Here is a 21702-nt window from a genome sequence, read left to right as displayed (position 1 = left end):
GCACTGAGAGTTACCCTGCGGGTGGTAAGGAGTTGTGGGACCCTTTCTGATTCCGTCGACTTTACACAGTTCTTTGATGATGCCGGCTTAGAAACATCGACCTTGGTCGGAGTGTAGCCGTGCAGGACAGCCGTAATGGACAAACCAATGCTGCACCAGGGCTTTTGCCGTAGTGTCGGCAGTCTGATTTCTAGTTGGCACTGCTACCGTGAACCGAGTGAACATGTCAGTTAAGACGAGAACACTTTCATATGCTCCTACGGATTCCTCCAAGACCGTATAATCCATAGTGAGGACTTCAAGTGGTCCAGACACGTTAGTGCACGTCATTGGGGCTCGAATCTTAGGGAAAACATCCTTTGCGAGGGCACATCTCTTGCATTCTTGGACCCAGCTTTGAACGTCCTTACTCATTGTCGGCCAGTAATAGCTCCGCCTCATGCGCTCCAGTATGCTTCTTTCTCCAAAATGGGCACAATAATCATGTTGACTCTCGTAGACTTTGTATCGCAGGGGTTCTGGGACCACCAATTGACACATTTCTTCTCCGTCCCGGGGATCAAAGACAGTACGGAACAACACTCCTTTTTTAAGTTTGAGTCGTATGAATTGTCTAGCAAGCTTCTTTAATTCCGCATCCATGTTGCGCTGTTCAACTGGACTCAGATACTTGTTGGTTAATACAGCCCGATAGACTGGAGCTATATTAGGGTCAATCTTTTGTTGCTCTTCTATGTCACTCTAGCTATATCCATGGATTTTCTTTGTCACCGACACTTGGACCGATGCTTGTACTTTCTGCTGCTTTTCGGCGACTTGCCACAAGCATGTGCGCACTTCATCCGAGTTCATCTTAATGAAATCTTTAGCAGAGTCCTCTTGCTCCAGCTCCTCTCCAGATGGAATTACAGTTACAACCCATTTTAAGGCAAGCAACTAGCTTGAAAGCACTGTAATTTTGGTCATTCTTTTCTGAACCACGGAGCCCCCGACTTGTGTACGCAATCACATGCTCAGCTCCCCCTTGTCGCTGACTTAACACTGCCCCAAGACCATGCAGACTCCCATCAGTCGTGAGTACGAAAGACTGACTGAAATCTGGGTATGCGAGGACTGGTGGAGACATTAAAGACTGCTTGAGTTTGTTGAATGCAGTTTGACACTCGGTTGTCCAGTCAAGAGTTTCAACCGGTTTTCCCTTCCCTCCTTTACCAACCAGAGCATGAAGAGACCGGGCTAACTGAGCAAAACCAGGAACAAACCTTCTGTAGTAACTCATGAATCCAAGTACTTGCCTCAACTCCTTGACATTCTTGGGTGCAGGCCATGTTTCCAATGCCTGAGTTTTCTCCTCGTCCACCTTTATTCCCTGGGAGGAAATTAGGTGACCCAAGAATTTCACTTCAGGTTTCAAAAGGAAGCACTTGCTAGGTTTCAATTTCAAACAGTGCTGTCTCAACCAGCTGAACACCACTTCCAGTTTCTGACAATGGCTATCAAAGTCTTTTGAAAAGATGATAATGTCATCAAGGTATATGAGCAGTACGTCAAACGTCAGATCGCCGAGCACCACCCCCATCAGATGTTGAAATGTCGCAGGAGCATTGCAAAGTCCAAATGGCATCCTGGTCCATTCAAATAGTCCAAAGGGAGTGGTGACCGCTGTCTTTGCTCTGTCCTCCTCACTCATCGCTACTTGGAAATAGCCAGACATAATGACAAGGGTGGAAAACAGCTGCGCATTTCCCAAGGCATCCAGTGATTCCTCCACACGCAGGAGGGGATAAGCATCTTTGCAGGTCATTTTATTCAACCTTCTATAGTCACAGCAAAAGTGTATGCTGCCATCCTTCTTAATCACAATCACAGCTGGAGATGCCCATGGACTACAGCTTTCTCTGAGAATACTTTGAGACACTAAATCTTGAACATGTTTTTTCACTTCCTGAAACACCTGAGGTGGAATTCTATGATGTCTTTGCTTAATAGGTGGAGCGTCTCCTGTTGGGACACTATGAGTGAAGGCCGTTGTATAACCAAAGTCACAATCGTTCTTTGAAAACACATCACTGTGCTTTACCAGCAGGTCATGGAGTTTGCGACTTTGAGTTTCTGTGAGGTTCTCTAGATTTATTTGTACTGGAACTGGCAACTGCTCCCTGGTGCTTACCTCTTCTTTCACCTGACGTTGCTGCACAGCCTTAACATGCAAAGCACCCTCCTTCTCTTCAAACTCGACAAGCATTTTTGACAAGCATCAACTTCTTGTGGCTTGGACAGCGCAGCGATCCTACATCGTGCTGGGAGCTTTACAGGCTTTTCACTAGAATTCAACACTCTGACTGGGACCTTACCATCTGCTGTCCTGGTGAGCACATTAGCAATCAGAACACTTTTAGGCAAGCTGACATTGGTCGAGGCCTCCACCAACACTTGACAGCTCACTTTTGGTGGTATTTGGCAGCGGCCTTCTAACACACGTTCACTGAATGGAGGAATAGTGATTGCTTGCCTCCCAGCAACCTTCACAAAGCCAATCTTGTCACCACAGCTCAGCGCCTCAGTCTGCATCTTAATGTTAGCCAGCACTCGCTGGACCTTTGCCTCCTTGAAACCATAAATATACCTGTCCATCTTCTTTACACCTTCAATGGCCATGAATATATCCTTAAGATCACTCAACACGTTCATCCCAACAATGCCAGGCAATCCTTTCAACTCCGTCCCATTGGAATCGCTCTCCTTGATCACAAACACGCACTTTCCATGCAACGTCTTCCCCATACACTCTATGTCGGCTTCCAGACATCCTATGATGGGAATATCTAGGCCATTTTCAGGTGTAAGTCGGACCCAGTTGGCGGACGACAGCACAACTTCTCCAGAGTGATTCTTAAAGTGTGACTATGTGATAGTAGTCACTTCTGACCCTGTGTCTAAGAGGCAGATAGTTCTGACACCAGCAATTTTAGTTCAATGGTTAGGCAGTCCCCAAAAGCACTTTCACAAAGGGTTTTGGAAACATTCTCTGTATCATAGTCTGCAGTATGACTTCTAATAATGGATGGACCTGGACTTTCTAGCACTGACGTGTCTCTAGGCTAGTGTGTCCTGGCTTACCACAAGTATAGCAGATGTATCTTCCTTCACTATCCTTTAAAGGTGCACTTTTTGCCTTGCTTTCCTTTGCAAGAGGTTTCACTTTTTCTTTGCTGCTTACCATCTGGAAAAGTTCTTCATGTCGGGCAGCTATCTGTTGAATAGCTTCATGAAGCGACTCCAGGGTGAGAGGGGCTGAAGGGCTCTCTGTTGCAGTGGTAGCATGAACGACACCGTGTGAACGAGTATTGGTTCTCAGGTTGCTTGGAACTTGCACTTCCTCTTCTTCTGACTAAGTAATAGCTTCTTGCATAAGCTGGATAAATGTCAGATCCTTCTCTGCTTTAACTCTCATCTTCATTTCACGTCTTAGCGAATCATCTTTGAGACCTAGCACGAGCTGTTCTTTTAACACGCCATCAGGATCAGGAACTCTGGACGGCTCTCGGCTCTGGATGATACTCAGCTTCTCCTGCAAGTCATAAGCATAAGAACGGATGGTTTCTCCAGGCATTTGTTTGCGGTCATAAAACTCTTTCAGTCTGCTGCCAATAGGGAGTTTGTCCCCATAAGTCTCATCCAAAGCATCGAAAATCTCATTCACTGACTTCTCCTTTCCATTAAGCATAAACTTGACTGTCATCTTTGCCTCATATTTTAGATACTACTTAAACTAAATTCTGTCTTCTTCAGAAATTTTCATCACCTTGAAGGCGGACTTCATTGAATTGATCCATTCTTCTATACTTAACTCACCAGGCTTGGACCGACATCCGCTAAATTCTGAAAGCTTACGATCTCTTGGGATGTACACCGTAGATGGTGCTCTTTGAGCAGCAGCTTGCTGTTCGATAACAGTTTTAGCAAGGGAAAGCCCCTCTCTCTGTTCGGCTCTGGCTTGCTCTAGCATGCCTGTCTGCTCACCGAACCACCGCTGCATCTCTTCAAACTGTCTCTTTAATTCTTCCAGTTCAACCATGACGTCGACTCAAGGACCAGAAACTTGCACTAAATCAGGAATCAGGAGTTGATACTGTTCGTGACACCACTATGTAGCGGAGAGGAATATGCCACCGCCTTGTGGGGGAGATATTAAACTACTGACTAAGGAAGACTGAGTGAGTAACAGGATCTTAGTCCCCCCACCCAATGCTTTAGGTCTCTATATAACAGGTAGTTATATGATGTTATATCGTGTTGCCTAGTAGTGCTACAGATGAGGTGAGGTGGGCTCCAGAATTTCCTTTATACACGGTGGCACCTGGAGTGTGTGTGCGAGGGGGCAAATAACTTTGCAGATACAAGCTTTTGACTGCACAACCCACCCTCCCCTAAATCTAACAGAATAGGTGAGACGCCCCCACTCCTTAGTATAAGAGTCAAGTTGCAAGAAAGTTGCAAAGAAGCAACTCTTCCTGAGAATGGCGACTCCAAACCTGGGTTCCAGCTCATCTGGAGTCGATTCAGCGACACTCAGGTAAACCTGTTTTGCTTCTCTGAGTCCTCCTACTGCTGGCTTGTTCCTGACTGAGGGCTCGGTAGGCACGTGCTGGCACACAGCTGGAACTGGGGTCTATGAACAGGAGCAAGCTTCCCTGCACAAATCCTGTGCTAGATCGAGGGGACGAGGAGCAGGTTCTCTGGCGTGTCTTACTGACCCACCCAAACCTGGGTTCCCAACACTCATTCTCCTCGTGACAGCCCCTCTCGGCAAGATTTCCATGAAGAAGAACCTTCTTCTCAGGATGGGCACAGTCTGGCACCCGCATCCCGATCTGTGGACCTGTATGTCTGGTTTCTGGATGGGATGCAGTAAGACCTCACTGGCCTTCTCGGGCCGTGGTAGACATTATCACTTAGGCTAGTGCCCCCTCTATGAGGCAGGCATACGCTCTGAGGTGAGGTCTTTCTGTTGTATGGTGCTCCATTCGCCGAGTTAACCTGAGATGCTCGGTCAGAGTTGTGCTTCCCTTCTTGCAGTTGGAGCAAGGATGTTCCCTCCACTGTAATATTCATCGTGGCCATCTCAGCATATCAAAAACAAACAAAAAAAACGATGTAGTGGATGGTTGTCCCTAGGGGGGCATCACCTGACTGACAGGTTCCTAAAGGGTGCAGGGGGGCCCTCTTAGGTCTACGGAGTGCTCCCTTTGAGCCGCTTGAATCAATCAAGCTACAAATTCGGTTGCTTAGACCTCACTCCTGATCACGCTCACTTCCATTAAGAGGGTGAGGAACCTGCATGCATTTTAAACCAACGGAACGTGCCTTAAAAATTTAGTCCGGCTATTCTCACGTACTCTTGAGATCCCGGTCTGGTTATGTGCCCGGGGTCCCCACCTCTCACCTTCGGGTTCAGATAGTGGACCTGCAAGCGCTTCTGCCGGAGGAGGCAGACCTGGCCTTAGCGTTGCGGTGTCCTGTTCGTGCTATTCACGTTACTGGACCACACCCGGGGCATTAGACGCTCCGAGCAGCTCTTGTTTGCTTATGGGTCAGCAGATGGGGAATGCTGTCCTCGAGCAGAGGTTGGCCATTAGGTGGAAATAGGGCCTCACCTCGGCATAGTGCCAAGGTGAGCTGTGCCCCCTATGAATCGAGTTCACTCTATGAAGAGTTACTTCACCTAGGCGTGGTGCACAGCGCCTCTCTAGCAGACATTTTAGGAGCTGCCGGCAGGGCGACACCCATCACTGTGTGAGATTCTTCTTGCGCTGAGCTGTGTCTTCCCGTGTGATGCGGGTAACTCAGGTAATTGGCGGGACAGCTCGGGTTCGGCTTGCTGCGCCATTCCTTACGGATCCGTGCGCTTCTCCCAGTTGTTCCCCTCTGTGAACTCTGGGTCCTCCATTGCCCCACAGTCTGGATTAGAGCAGAGTAGTCCGTGTCTGTGCTCCGACAGGGGTCTCCTTCGCCCCCTAAAGGAGGCACGCACTGGCACACAGCTGGAACCCGGGTCTATGAACAGGAGTAAGCTTCCCTGCACAAACCCTGTGCTAGATCGAGGGGACGAGAAGCAGGATCTCTGGGGCGTCTTACTGACCCACCCGAACCTGGGTTCCCGACACTCATTCTCCTCGTGACACCCCCTCCCAGGAAGATTTCCATGAAGAAGAACCTTCTTCTCAGGATGGGCACAGTCTGGCACCCGCATCCCGATCTGTGGACCTGTACGTCTGGTTTCTGGATAGGACGCAGTAAGACCTCACTGGCCTTCTCAGGCCGTGGTAGACATTATCACTTAGGCTAGTGCCCCCTCTATGAGGCAGGCATACACTCTGAGGTGAGGTCTTTCTGTTGTATGGTGCTCCGTTCGCCGAGTTAACCTGAGATGCTCGGTCAGAATTGTGCTTCCCTTCTTGCAGTTGGAGCAAGGATGTTCCCTCCACTGTAATATTCATCGTGGCCATCTCGACATATCAAAATTGTCCCCTTGGGGGGCATCACCTGACCAACAGGTTCCTGAAGGGTGTAAGTCCCGCTAGAATTGCACCTTATCCCCTCTTGGGGTCTCTCCATGGCCTTCTTAGGTCTACGGAGTGCTCCCTTTAAGCTGCTTGGATCAGTTGAGCTACAAATTCGGTCGCTTAGATCTTGATCATGCTCACTTCCATTAAGAGGGTGAGGAACCTCCATGCATTTTTCAACCAACGGAACGTGCCTTAAAAATTTAGAGCTGTCCCAACGGTTGCTTCAGATACCTGGCTCCCCGGGTGGGCTCGTTATCAGGCTTACAGTGCGTTGTGAAGGTTACGTGTTGAGCTTCATTTGTCCTGACATGCTTGCCTGTCAGCATTTGTTCCTCAACTACGTAACGCGGTTCAGGATTGTGGCGTTTTCCAGAGGGTCCCCAAATACGTCAGTATTGACGTAACTTCATAGAGTACGACTAAAGGGGAACATCTCGGTTACAACTGTAACCCTCGTTCTTAGAAGTAGGGAATGGAGACGTTACGTCCTCCTGCCACAATCCTGAACTGCGCTGAATGCTGGGATGTGTCTCGGCTCCTCAGCATAAACCTGAATGTGTGGATGCATGCCGCCATCTTATATACCCATATGTACGGGGGAATGGCTTAGCATGCAAAATCCACTCACCAATTTCATTGGCTTTTTCTTCTTAAGCTCGGAGGTGATTGGGCCCCCAAGTAGGACCCCAAATACATCAGTATTGACGTAACGTCTCTGTTCCCTTCTTCAGGGAATGAGGGTTACAGTTGTAACCGAGACGTTTCCATGCACTTTGAGTAAAAGTACAGAAAAACTGTAAAGCATGGTTCAAAACAGAAGAAATGACTGATTCTATAACATTTTTTCTATCCTGTGTAATCAGTACAATGGTTATTATAACACATAGATATTTCAAACTTATGAACAGCTTCTGAGATTCTAAATGCATAAAATAATAACTGTACTTTGTTAATTAATACTTTGATTAATTTGTTATTGATTACTTTGGTTATGGATGCACTATAAGACCTTTACAAAGACAAGGTGGTAAGGGTGTCATTAACTTGCGGACATTCAGAATGAAATTCCGAAGGTACGTTCGAAAATAATATTTTTAATATCATGATCACTATTTTTGGGTTTATAGAATTATGTTGGATTTATTACTTAAACACATTAAAGGGATTAATAGCGTTTAAGATAACAGCCTGCCTTAATGTTAAACGGGAAATTTGCAACCAATTGTAAAGACATTTCGGCATGCCCCTACCTTTCGGCACGCCCATTGCTCCAGGCTGCAGCTACCCCCGTCACTAGGACTAAAGCTGCGTTCACACTAGTAGCGACTTCTGTCGCTGCATGTCGCCAGTGGCTGGCGACGAGGTTGATTGTGGGCGTTCTCACTACTGGTTGCCTTGACATCGAATCGGGTTTCTTGCCGTTAAATACAAACATTTTGGAGGCAAAAGACTAAATATAATATAAATATAAATTAAATCTGTACATACAAACAAAAACGAATGAGAAGCAGATCCTACTTTTTTTCCATTGGTTCTTTCCTATTGGTTGTCGCTCCCCCATCCGGTCACCAACGGTCGCTGTAGCTCAATGTCGCTCTTGTCGCCGGAAATCCCCATTGAAATGAATGGGATCGTGTCACTTTGTCGCTACCTGTCGCTTGTAGTGTGAACGGGTCTTAAGGAAGTGCAAGTAAGTCAAACGCTGTTTACAAACAAAAAGGTACAACGTGTCGGACGATTCTGAAGTTGTAGGAGAAAATAAGAGTTTTTCGCTATACTCTACCTTTTTTTTTTTACACAGACGATGAACTTACACGTGATTCGTAGTAGTGATGGGAAGTTCGGATCATTTTACCGACTCTGACCTTTGAGTCTCATTCAGCAAAATGAACAAATCTTTTTTCGAGTCATTTATAACTCGTTCTTCATGATTCACATTAAAGATTTGTTTAAAATGAACTAATTGTTCAAGAATGACCCGTGGACACACATCCGAGAGCCTGTGCTACCCAAGCTTTTGTGCTTAAAAAGTATACAAATTTTTTAATTTTTTGAAAAAAATGGCCACTTGTTTTGCTAGATTAGACCCTTCTTCCTTGGTTGGGATCGTTTAGAGCCCTTTGAAGCTGCATTTAAACTACATTTTTAAAGTTCAAAATTGGGGGCACAATAAGAAGAAAAATCCTGAAATGCTTTCCTCAAAAACCATAATTTCTTTACGACATGAACATGTTGGATGACAAGGGGTTTAGTAAATTATTTGTAAATTGTTGTTCTGGAAGTGGACTTCTCCTTTAAACATCTTCAAGGCACGTTAAATAACCCAGCGCTGACCTGAAACAACCCAGTGTTCCAACCCAGCAGGTTTAACTCAACACCTGGTAAATTGAAACTACCCAAAAGTGTTTAAAAAGTAATAAAATAACCCAACAAAATGACCTAACAGACTCGGCCCAGCATTTTGGGTTAAAAAATAACCCAGCATTTTTTAGAGCATATGTATCACATGATCTGAAATAAAGGGAATTGCAAGATGAATTATTTTGTGTTACAAAATGCTACCATGGGCTTTACTGCTACAAACACTTAAGGGATAATTGAGAATGTACCAGGAATGATTAACGTGGAACTTGTACTGCATTAAAGCGAAGAGCATGCACATTAGTGATGTCCTGCATGTGAGGAGCAAGATAAGGGGGTGAGGAGGACATTTTTACACTGATTTTTGCAAATTATGTTTTTTAAATATTGTGATTTTTACTACTGCATGAATTTGTACTTGTGTAATAGTAGTAGTGAAATATCACAGTGTGTATAAAATGTCTTTGATTGTCTAAACAGTGGGGAATAGATAATGGCAAGTTGTTGCAGGTTCATCCAGTATATTTATTGGTGTTTACCTCAAAAATCAAAAAAATAATCTTTAATAATAATAATAATAATAATAATAATAATAATTTTATTATTATTATTATTATTACTAAAGTATTTCATTTAAACTGTTCTATGTTTCATCAGATGGCCTAACAATGCCCTGTCAAAAGCTATATGAGGCATGACGTAAGAATAGAAAGTGTGGACTGTGAAAACTGTCAGATATAAATGTGACTCAACACAGTTTGTTGTCCACGATGAGGAGAATACATGAATGTGGGTTTTACTGCCCCTCTACCGCCAGGGGCCAAGTAGTGCCCCCTGGAAGAGCCAAAAAAAAAATGCACATTTCAAATGGCTGTAAATTAAAGACTGATTAACGTATCAAAGAGAAAATCGGCAGGATTACTACTTATGCTATGTTGATTAAATAATGTTGGGCATAGTTTTCAGAAATACATGGAAGGCTGTTATAAAGGCATTTTAAATATTGTTCACTGTAAAATACCAAATTTCAGCCTGCCTCCCAAATTTGTCATAGAGGTTGCACAGTGAACATATTTAGATATCCAGTTTTCCATTCCAGGTTATTATTTATTTAATTTAATTAATAAAAAGTTTTAAACTACATTACCCATAAGCCTCTGTCATTCTGTTGATGGAACAGGAAAAGATGGCACTGTTATTTGTAGTTCACTGAAGTTATGCTTAGGTTTAGGGTTAGGATCTCACTAAAAGAGTAATTTCTCTCAACATAGCAATACTTCATTGTTAACTTATTATATTACGTGATAATATCAGCAAAAAATACTTTTGTTACATAATGCGCTGTTTAATATGGGTTAAAAAATAATCCACTCACAGTGATTCTTGCGAGAGACAAGGGAACTTCAAAACCACTGACATCCCAGCTGAAGGCGTCACACTTACTTGTCCATTTATGGTCATTTATGACAAAGGTCTTCTGTTTTTCGGCTGAAGGGACAGATTTAACAGTAAATTAAATGAGCTACCTATTAGATTGTGTTTTATTAGCATCTACACCTACAATAATTATTGTTGACAAAAATGTTATTATTGTTGATGTTTTTTAACATAATATACAATAGAAAAGAATGCAATATAAAGGTAATAGTGTTTACACTTATGCTTAACAATAATAATACAGTGTCCCTGATATAAAATGTTTTTGTATTGTATAATACATACAAAGCATGCTTTTGTTTATTACTTAAAGATCATATTATTTAGTTATTTATTTATCGTATAACAATAGGATGTAATATGAGTGTTTACACTGAGTATATGTTTAGACCATGTTTATCAATACTCTGCTCTTGAATAGATTTTTAACATGAAAAACTAATTATAAAACTAAAAAAAAAAATTATTAGTTTCTCAGATATAAAATGTCCTTTTTACGTTAGTAAAAGTCTATGGCTACAGATTCATACACTATATATACACTATATATATTCTACAGATGTTCCTGATATTAACATGCTCACAGATGTTTTTCTTATGTTGTTTGTTTTTTAGTGATCTGATACCTGCACAACAGATGAATCCTGCTGTTTTTCAAACTTCTTGCTCGGAGAGCGCTGTACCAACATCAGATGTTCAACTACACATATTCTAGTGTAAAACAAGTTCCTTGATAACTGATTATGAGTTTGTCAAGCACTAAAATATCAGGTATGATTTACTTTTTTCACTTGATGAACAGAAACTACACAAAGTCTGTTCACATCTCTGTGGTTAGATCAGGGTGCTCAATAATGTGTATTTTACCTTCATTTTGTATATTTTGATTATACTGTGTTGTAAATAAAATACAGATAATCTAAAACTAAAACATATTCTTTGAATCTCTCATTGTTTCTTTCCTGACAGTCACAGTCTCATTGATGGGCCATTAGGGAGGGCTTTTTGTCTCTCAGCTGTGAATTGCTAAATATTCATGGATCATTGCCACTCCTTCGCATATTCCTTTTCGATCACAAAACATGTCTTAGAAAATTTACATCAATATATTGTTTTCTCTGAATGAGTGAATGAGATGATTTTCACATCATCTTGTAGAAAAAACTGTAGTCTACCACATCCAGTTCTCAAAAGTCTCGTGAACTAATGTTCTGAATGTGTTTCATGGAATGTGTTTCTTAAAAAAACTTAAAAAAATTAGTTTTTCGATAACCACGCATAAACGTTGTTTTCTTAAAAACACAAACATGTACATTCATGCTGCTGCTTACATATTATTGTAACCCAGTTTGTGCTGATTACAGTGTAACCAGACTTTAGCCATTAATATGTTTTTAAGATACTGAAAAAAGCACAAATGTCAGGGCATGTCAAAACTTCTCCAGGGCCCCAAAACACCCTCAGACCCCAGAGGATTAACTACAGTGTTTTTCTTTCATTTTTAGCCGACTGCAGCAATCAAATGTAACACATAGGCGAGGCAAAGCTGATGGCTATTTGCGAAAATGTGCTTTGATGCTTTCGCTTGATAACGTGGTTAAAGAGCCACTCAGTGATCAAAAGCTGCAAATGCAAAAGCTGCGACAGTGCCTAAGGTGGTAAAAAGCTTATTCTGGCTGGCCACCTTCTGTATCTTTTTGTATTTGTATTTGTATTTGTATTTGTATTTTGTTTTTTTTTTTTTTTTTACATTTTTTTTCCTTTTCAGAGGGAAATACATACAGAGATCAGAATCAAATAAAAAAAAAAAATAAAAAACTAAACAAACAAACAAACAAAAAAACAAAACAAAACAAAACAAAACAAAACTATTGCTTACAACTTATACAAAGAGATGCTTTAAAAGAATGGTTACAGTTCAAGAAATTCCAGATTAGAAAAAAAAAAAAAAATCTTTGATCCGAGTGCTCAATGAGAAAGATAATTTTTCCATCACATATATAATGTGTATTGTATCAAATCACTCTTCAACTGTGGGTGACTCTGACTTTAGCCATTTTTAGTAATTATTTTTTACTAGCTGCCAGAGGAATTAACAACAGTTTCTTATCCTTATTTTCCACCCATCTAAGTTTATATTACCCAAGTATAGAGATTCACAATAAAAAACTATCTCTACCTCAAAAACAGCTTCCTGCTCCTTTTAATCTCTTGCCAACATGGGGTTAGTTTCTGACACCCCCCAAAAATATGATAGTGGTTAGCTTCCATTTCCCCACATAATCTCCAGCAGCTAGTACCCTTCCTTGGTGGTTTTTCTGTGATGGTGTAATAAAGAACCTAATGACATTCTTCCAACAAAATTCTCTCCCCATGGCTGAGCTTGTAGATTTCCATTGTGTTTTAAAAATTTTCTCCCAATCCTCCTCTGAGACATTAAAATTCCCTTCCACATTCCATTTGTCTCTAACATAAAGTGTGATTTCTGGTACAATTTGGAGAAATCCATTATATAATTTTGAAATAATCTTATTACATGATTGAGCTGTACATTTTAAAGCATCTCTTTGTAGAATATCAAAATCAACCGCCGGCGGGAGATCATTTTCTTATCTAGCGCCCAAACTCTGGAACAATCTACCCTACAATGTTCGGGACGCAGACACACTCTGTCAGTTTAAATCTAGATTAAAGACCCATCTCTTTAACCTTGCTTACACATAACAAATCCACATTCTTATAATTCAAATCCGTTAAAGGATTGTTAGGCTGCACTAATTAGGTCAACCGGAACCGGGAACACTTCCCATAACACCCGATGTACTCAGTGCATCGTCAGAAGAATGGCATCTACGCTAATACTAGTCTGTTTCTCTCTTATTCCGAGGTCACATTAACCACCAGATCCAGTCCGTATCCAGATCAGATGGTCACTGCAGTCCCCCGGATCCAGTCCGAACCCAGCCCAGATGGTGGATCAGCACCTAGAGACGACCTCTACAGCCCTGAATGTCAGCGGAGTCCACATCAACTAGATGAGCCCCAGAGACGGATCAACAGGGAAGACCACATCACCTAGACGGCTGTCGGCACAAGACCACGGGAACTTTTGGCCAGAGGAGAACTGGCCCCCGACTGAGCCTGGTTTCTCCCAAGGTTTTTTTCTCCATTTGTCACCGATGGAGTTTTGGTTCCTTGCCGCTGTCGCCTCTGGCTTGCTTAGTTGGGGACACTTTCTCTTAACACAATATTGCATTTTATTTTATTGTTTTTGATTAACTACCTTTACCTATAAAGTGAGTGTTTAATGTTGCCTTTGGCATTGTTGATGTACTGTTTCCTATTTAATACTGTACAGCCGCCTTGTCACAATTCTGTATTGTTAAAGGCGGTATATAAATAAAGGTGACTTGACTTGACTTGACTACTGATAACAACACTTTTATTATCCCTGTCTCAGCGATTTTCAATATTTCTTGTTTGATATTACATTGAATATAGTGCCTTACTTGAAGATATCTATAGAAGTCACTTTGACTAAGCCCATATTTTCCCTTTAGCGATTCAAAGCTTTGAATTTTGTCCTTGTTGAAAAATGTGTAATAATTTGAAATTCCTAGCTTAGCCCAGCTTCGAAATTGGTCATCTATTCTGTTTGGGGAAAAATCAGTATCAAAGGCACACCATCTTAATATTTTCAGTGCATCTTCCAAACCACCCATTCTCATTGCTTGATGCCAAATTTTAAATAATAAATTGATCCAAGTGTTTGTTTCCTAATTCAATCCACTTCTTAGTTTGTTATTAGCAATAAGGGCAGGTAATGGAAACTCTTCCATCATCCCCTTTTTTATTTCAGTTCATCTTTTTGTATATACTGGACTACTCCAGCAGGCCAATGGCCTCAATTGGGCTGTGTAATAATGTTGTTTTAAGCATGGGAGGCCTAACCCACCTTTTTCTTCACTTAATTGTAATGTTTTAAATCTTATTCAGTTTTTTTTACCCTGCCAAAAAAAAAAAAAAACTAGATATTAATTTATTCCACTCTGTAAATTGTTGATTCAAAATTTCTACTGGAAGTGTCTGATATAAGTATAATAATTTTGGTAGAATGATCATCCACACTGAGTCAGCTTTGGAACTTAGACTATACAAAGGAAAAAAAGTTTCCAACGTAATAAATTCAATTTTATTTTTTTATTCAAGAGACCATAATGTAAATAATTTTGAATGGTGTCCAGACAAATTTACTCCTAAATATTTAATTAGGGGCCAAGCACCAGAGGTGCGGTGGCACCTATTGTATCCGTTGGCGTTATTATTATTCCGCTTCTTCTTCTTCCTCTTCCGCCGCAAGTCTATGGCAGCCCATAGAACCGCTTGCGGGAAAGTTGTATAATTTTGCACACTGATAGAGGACAGTCCCAACATTAACCATAGCAAGTTTGGAGTCTCTAACTCAAACTCTCTAGCGCCACCACTTGTCCAAACTTTCAAAAGATTTATGCTAATAACGTTTGAACCGTAAGTCACACAACAAAAATTCTTTTTTCCTCTGATTCCTTGGCTTATGCCGAGTTGAATGGACACCAAAATTCAAAAATCGTAAGGTTTAGTTTTTTCGCTATTCTCAATTGTTCGTAAAACCTACTTTTTCGAACTCGTCCTAGGCCGTTGCACCGATTGTCACAAAAATTGATCCAGATCATCTTCAGACCACGCTGGCAAAAAGTTATGGAATTCAAGTCGATTCGTCCAGCCGTTCACGAATAACACGCAAAAGAATTCTACGAAAAGCTAGCAAAAATCAATGTGAGGCTATATCTCCGTAACAGTTTGGCATATTGACACCAAACTTGGTGTGTGTTATAACAAGCATGACCTGAGCCTACCTGCAGTGTTTCGGTGCAGTGCCCCCTAGTGGTCAGAAGATACGAAAAATGGCTATTTTTCTTTATAACGTCTGAATGATTTGTCCAAAAATCACAAAACTGGTCTCTTTAGATTCGGTGTGTCATACCGAGTCGAACCATATCCAATTTTCCCATGTCAGCCATTTTGGGTGTCGGCCATTTTGAATTTAGCTTTAAAATGCTGTATCTTGAGAACCGATTAGCGTATCGTTTCGACATTAATTACAAAAATGTTCGGTACCATGCCCTGAATGTACATAAAAATTTTGGGGCCAGCGCCACCTTGTGGTCAAAAGTTATAACGAAATTTCAAAAATTGCTAATAACTTTTGCGTACATTAGCCTATTGAAATGAAACTGATTTTGATAGATTCCTTCGGTCGTGCTGAGAACACCGATACCAATTTTGCCAATTTTGGCTGAACTTCCTGTCCGCCATTTTGATTCATGTTGAAAACCTACTTTTTCGAACTCCTCCTAGACCGTTAGTCCAATTTTCACCAAATTTGACTCAGATCATCTTCAGACCATGCTGACAAAAAGTTATGGATTTTGTGTCGATACACGAAACCGTTTTCGTTTAGCGCATCAACGAATTTACTGGAAAGATGCCAAATTGCATCCGAGTCTGTATCTCTGCAAAGCTTTGACATATTGACACCAAATTTTATATGTGCTATTGTCACCACACTCTGACCAAGCCACATCAATTTGGTAACAGTGCCACCTATGGGTCAGAAGTAATACGCCATTCACTAAACATTAATAATGAAATTTACAAAAATGCTAATAACTTCTGTTTACATTAGCCTATTGGAATGAAACTGACGCCAATAGATTCCTTGGGTCAAGTCGAGAACATTGATACCCATTATGCCGAAATTGGCCAAACTTCCTGTCCGCCATTTTGATTAATGTACAAAACCTACTTTTTCGAACTCCTCCCAGACTGTTAGTCCGATCTTCACCAAATTTGACTCAGATCATCTTCAGACTATGCTGGCAAAAAGTTATGAATTTCGTGTCGATATACAAAACCGTTTTCATTTAGCGCATCAACAAATTTGCTGGAAAGATGCCAAACTACATCTGAGGCTGTATCTCTGCAAAGCTTCGACATAATGACGGCAAACTTTGTGTGTGTCATTGTCATTTCACACAGAACACGTCACATCAATTTGAAAACAGCACCACCTGTTGGTCAAAAGTGATAAGCCATTAAATTTTATTACGATTGGTTGTATTTATGATTTTTCAGCCATTTCAACTGATATTATCCTAAAATGGCTTAAGTTACTCACTGTTGTAGTCGGTCTGCTGCTCCTTGCCGTGCTTAACTCCTCATTCTGCCTCTTTTGTGCTTGGCCCCGCAATTGCTGCTTGCAGCTATATTTGATTTTGTATCCTATTTTAAATTATATTTATCTTTAATTTGTCTAGGTGGATCATAATACATGTTAATACTTGGGTTTTTGAGACGTTCAGTTTGTAACCAGATATGGCCCCATACCTCTCAAGGAAGTTAAATAGTATAGGAAGTGACTTTGTAGGTTGGCACATATATATCAATATATCGTTGGCAAAAGAGCTAATTTATGCTTTCCAGACCCCATATCCATCCCTTTAATTACATGATTTTGCCTAATCCATTGGCTCAATGGTTTAATAAATAAGGCAAAAAGAAGTGGTGAAATGGGGCACCCCTTTCTTGTGCCCCACTCTAATTTAAATGGATCTGATAAACCTCCATTAATTTTAATCCTTGCATATTCAAGTCTTATCATATAATGTTTTAACTACTCCAGTAAAATTCTTGTGAAATCCAAATTTTGCTAATACCTTGTATAGAAAACTCAAAGGCTTATATAGAGTCAAAGGCTTTCTCCGCATCTAAACTTAATAGTGCAGCTTCCACATTATGATTTGAAATGAAACTAAGAATATGTAAGGTTCTTCTGATGTTGTCTGATGTTTGTCTTTGACAAATAAAACCTGTTTGATCCAAATTAATGAGGTCTGGGAGAATCTTTTCTAATCTTTGTGCTAAAATAGAGGTAAACAACTTATAGTCAACATTTAGAACACTAATTGGCCGATAGTTACTACATTCCAACTTATATTTTCCCTCCTTTAAAATGACTGAGATAATCACTTCTCTCCAGGAAGGATTTCCCTTTTTTGTTCTACCCAATTGTAAGCCTTTAACCCTCCGGTTGTGTTCGGATTCCTGTCACACTTGTGGTGTTCCCAGTCAAAAATGACCAGACTCCAAACAATTGCTTATAAATCTGTCATTATGCTATATTATCACTAAAGATTTGATTCATTCTTCTTGTCAACTTGTTTTCTTTCATTTAGGACTAGTTTTGTGTTTCTATTTGCATCCGATTAATTGTAGGCCTCATTTATCTGAAAGTAGGCAAAACTGTACAAAATAGCAAAAAGTCACACTTGTGGTGTTCCCGGTTAAAAATAACTGGACTCCAAACATTTGCTTATAAATCTCTCATTATGGTATATTATCACCAAATATTGGATTCAATCTTTTTGTTTTCTTCCATTTAGGACTGGTTTTGTGTTTCTATTTGCATCAGATTAATCGTAAAATAAAAGCATTTAAAAGCAAACCTCCTGATTAAACATTAAAGCACAATAGCGTGAGAAATAGTGCAAATTTTCATAATTTTTTAATCTCATATTGTAAAAATTATTCTTTTTTTTCACTCAAAAACGAGGTACCTTCTCTCAGAAAAATGAGGCCTGCAATGAATTAGATGCAAATAGAAACACAAAGCCATTCCTAAATTAAAGAAAACAAGTTGACAAAAGAATGAATCCAATCTTTAGTGATAATATAGCATAATGAAAGATTTATAAGCAGTTGTTTGGAGTCCGGTCATTTTTGGCCGGGAACACCTCAAGTGTGACTAGGTGAAATAAAACCCACAAAAAAATTACGAAAATTAAAAAAAAAAAAAAATCAGAGAAGTACTCATACCCTGTGTGAACAAAGTCAGTAAGTTTGAGTCCAATGTGATAACGTTAAGTAGTATTTTTGGGAAAAAGAAAATCTTTTCCGGGTCAATTTGACCCGAACACAAATGATTTAACATGGATTTGTACCATTCCGTAGGGTAGCTGTCTGCTCCTGGTGATTTGCCTGTCTTTAGTCTTGTCACGGCTACTTTTAACTCCTCCATTGTAATTTCCACTAATAAAGATTTATTTTGTTCCTCTGACACTATGGGTAACTCCAATGAGGCTAAAAATGAATCTATCTGCAGTTCATTGTTAATTTTAGGTTGTGAATACAACATTTTTCAAAACTTTGTTGTATTTGATCTAGTTTACAATGTATCTCCCCGGTTTGAGTATTCCTGATTTCAATGGTGTTTTATTAACAAGGTTCGGGAGAAGCGCGTCAGATACCTAGCCTAATTAACACAACAGGAGTCCACTCAAGTCAATCAACGCTATACATTCAAATACAGTTGACTTACCTCTATCCTTTTGACAGTTTATCCTCCACCACCCCATCTCCTCACTCCGAGGTCTCACTACACCTTGCGGGGGTTCTCTGAGTTTGCGCCATTCCCGAGCTCAAAGCCCTTCTCCGGACAGCACGCCAAATACGCATTACCATACTCCGGCTAACTACGTAAGCGTGAACTTGTGAATTGATAGTTCTATCTGCTTGTTGTTTCCTTAATCTGTAGGATAACAATTTTAATGACTTCCCCTCTATCTCATAGTATTTTTGTTTTAAGAACAGAAGTTTCTTTTGTAGTTCTTTAGAATATATTTAATCTATTTAACTGTTATTTTAATATCTTGCTTCATCTTATGATTCATTGTAGCCCTGTGTTCGTTCTGTAGTTTTTTACATTTAATTTGTAGTTGTAGTTGTAGTTTCTGCCTTCTAAGTTTCTTTAAATTGGACGTAATGTATATAATTTTACCTCTTACTACTGCCTTTAATGCATCCCAGATGGTGTCACCTCCTCGTTATCATTTATCTCTACATAAGATTTAATCTAATTTTCTAAAGTTCGCTTGATTTGGGAATTATTTAAGATATCTGAATTCATTCTCCAAACTGTCAAGTTAGGTTTCCTATTCAGACTCACAGACATATAAATAGGACTATGAACAGATCAAATCAGATCAAATGCAGATCTTTTTTAAAAAACAAAGAAGTAATCTATTCTGAAGTATGTCATATGGGGATGAGAATAGTGGGACTAATCACGAACCCTGGGATTTAATTCTCTCCATAAATTTATGATACTAATCTCTTTCAACAAGCTATTCACCTTTTTAATCAGTGGCTTTAATTCCATAGTGCTTCTAGAACAGTCCAACTTAGGGTTTAGACATATGTTAAAATCACCTCCACATATTACAATTCCTTGGCCTTTAGTAACTATTAAATCAAATATTTCACGATAGAAATTCCACTCAGACCCTGGGGGAGCACAGACATTCAAAAAACTTGTTAACGTTTCCTCTATTTTTCCTGTTATCAATACAAATCTTCCTTCCTTGTCTTTTATTTCTGATATGTGTTCATAATTCATTTTTTTGTATATAAGTATGACCACTCCTCTTTTACGTACAGATTTAAAGGATGCAAAGCATACCTCCTTAAAACCAATTTTGTTTAGTTTTGAATACTCTGCATCATTTAGATGGGTTTCCTGTAAAAACACAACCTCCGCTCTAGCCTTCTTTAATTTGGACAAAATCTTTCCTCTTTTAACTGGACTAAGTACACCATTGACATTAAAAGAAGCGATCTTCATACTTTACAGTCAATTTATAAAATACTAACCCAAGTGTCTTAACATATAGCACCCCCTTCAACAGAACAAACTGAAACTAAATATAGGCTCCTAGGGAAAACCCCTCTTTAAGAGTTTGTCTACCAAAGATCACGTTTATTACAATAAAAGTACTACACTCTGGGAATTATTACAAACAAAAAATTGTGGAAAGAAGTTAAATCACTGAGGGCAACAATCACTTAGATAACACACTTCACAAATACAATAATGGGCGACCTGGGTCCTCAAGGACATCCAAAGTTCCAGTACAGGAACCGAGGCTTGACAGCAGGGCATAAGGGCGCAATCAGGCCTCCACAGCAAAACACCCTTCACTTCTACCTGTGACACACTCATACACTCACATACACACACTCACACAGACACAACCACTGTAGCCAGCACTCGTGAAAGAAGCACCAACACCAAAAATCCGCCACTGCCTTAGGCACTCGGCTCCTGTAACAAGTAAAAATCAGATTATACACTTAAGACACAGTCACTCACAATCACAGGTGAGTTACAAATAAACAAGTTATCCCACGCACACATTTAACCCACAAATAAACATACAAATATTTAAATCCAAAACAAATAATGCAAAACAACAAATAATCTTATGACTGGAACTACAAAACAACTTAGCCAAAAGGCAAAAACATTACTAGGCTCTTAACCCTTACAAACACTTCATATCACAACACAATAAGGAACACTTACACAACTAAATTTAGACAGACACAACACAACACAGCAAACAAATAGCTGAGCGCAATGAAACTAACTCACGCCAAACACACACAATCACACATTTCCCAAATACTTAAAGAACAAACGAGTAAGGTTTATGCATCCAAGAAAACACACACACACACACACACACACACTTCAATGGCAAAGAAACAAAACGAATTAACAAAACCAAAATTAACCAAAACAAAGCAACAGTGTCTCCAGATGATCGTTCCCACGTAGCTCAACAACAGCGAAGCTAATCGTAAACAGCGACGTCACGGATCTGTCTATTATAATATTACAAGTTAGACAGATCAAACAAACCCTCTGTGATTACCAATTAAAGGATAAAAATCTGAATCTCCCCTCAATAAATTTAAAACCACATACCATATAAAGTAAGATCTGAATTCCCATCAGTCAAACGGACAACAATGTGCCGGGGAGCTGAGAGCTCGCAGTCTATCGGGGAAACAATGGGCTCAGTAGAGGGACATAACGCGTCCGTGATATCAGGTGAACACCCGCACTCGCTGCGCTGGAGCAGTCTCACTCAAACCGCTGACTAAAAATAAAACACAAAACACCGCTACCACCTGAGGAATTTCATACACAGGACACATCGCGACCGACTCCCTTACCTGCAGAGGGGCAACCCCAGCCAAACGCCAGCCATGGGATTTCAGTGTCGTTCTATAGGGGAATATACTAACATGAGCTTCAGTTTACTACAAAACAACCACACCAACCTCATCCACATACCTTGATGGCGACTAAATGTGACGCAGGGAGCAAAGGGGCGTGACTCGTAACGCCATACTATCTTGACCACGAATTTATACCTTCCTTCGCTGTGCCAGT

The 21702-nt window shown here is 40.3% G+C and overlaps 1 long non-coding RNA gene across 2 annotated transcripts; it reads right to left on the bottom strand.

The window, feature by feature from the left end:
* Positions 1 to 20795: 20795 nt before the first annotated feature.
* LOC127177497 (uncharacterized) lies at positions 20796 to 21690 on the bottom strand. Of its 2 annotated transcripts, XR_007829235.1 has the most exons (3): positions 21604 to 21690; positions 21483 to 21534; positions 20796 to 21406 (listed from the first exon to the last, which is right to left on the bottom strand). It is a non-coding gene; the product is annotated as an uncharacterized LOC127177497 (long non-coding RNA). The 2 variants fall into 2 exon arrangements; XR_007829234.1 differs by having other exon boundaries at positions 20796 to 21534.
* Between the last annotated feature and the right edge of the window lie 12 nt (positions 21691 to 21702).

This window comes from Labeo rohita, chromosome 15 (genome assembly GCF_022985175.1).
Source record: "Labeo rohita strain BAU-BD-2019 chromosome 15, IGBB_LRoh.1.0, whole genome shotgun sequence".
Lineage (NCBI taxonomy): Eukaryota > Metazoa > Chordata > Actinopteri > Cypriniformes > Cyprinidae > Labeo > Labeo rohita.
The sequence above is the reverse complement of the archived record's forward strand: the minus strand, read 5'-3'. Positions and strand labels throughout refer to the sequence as shown.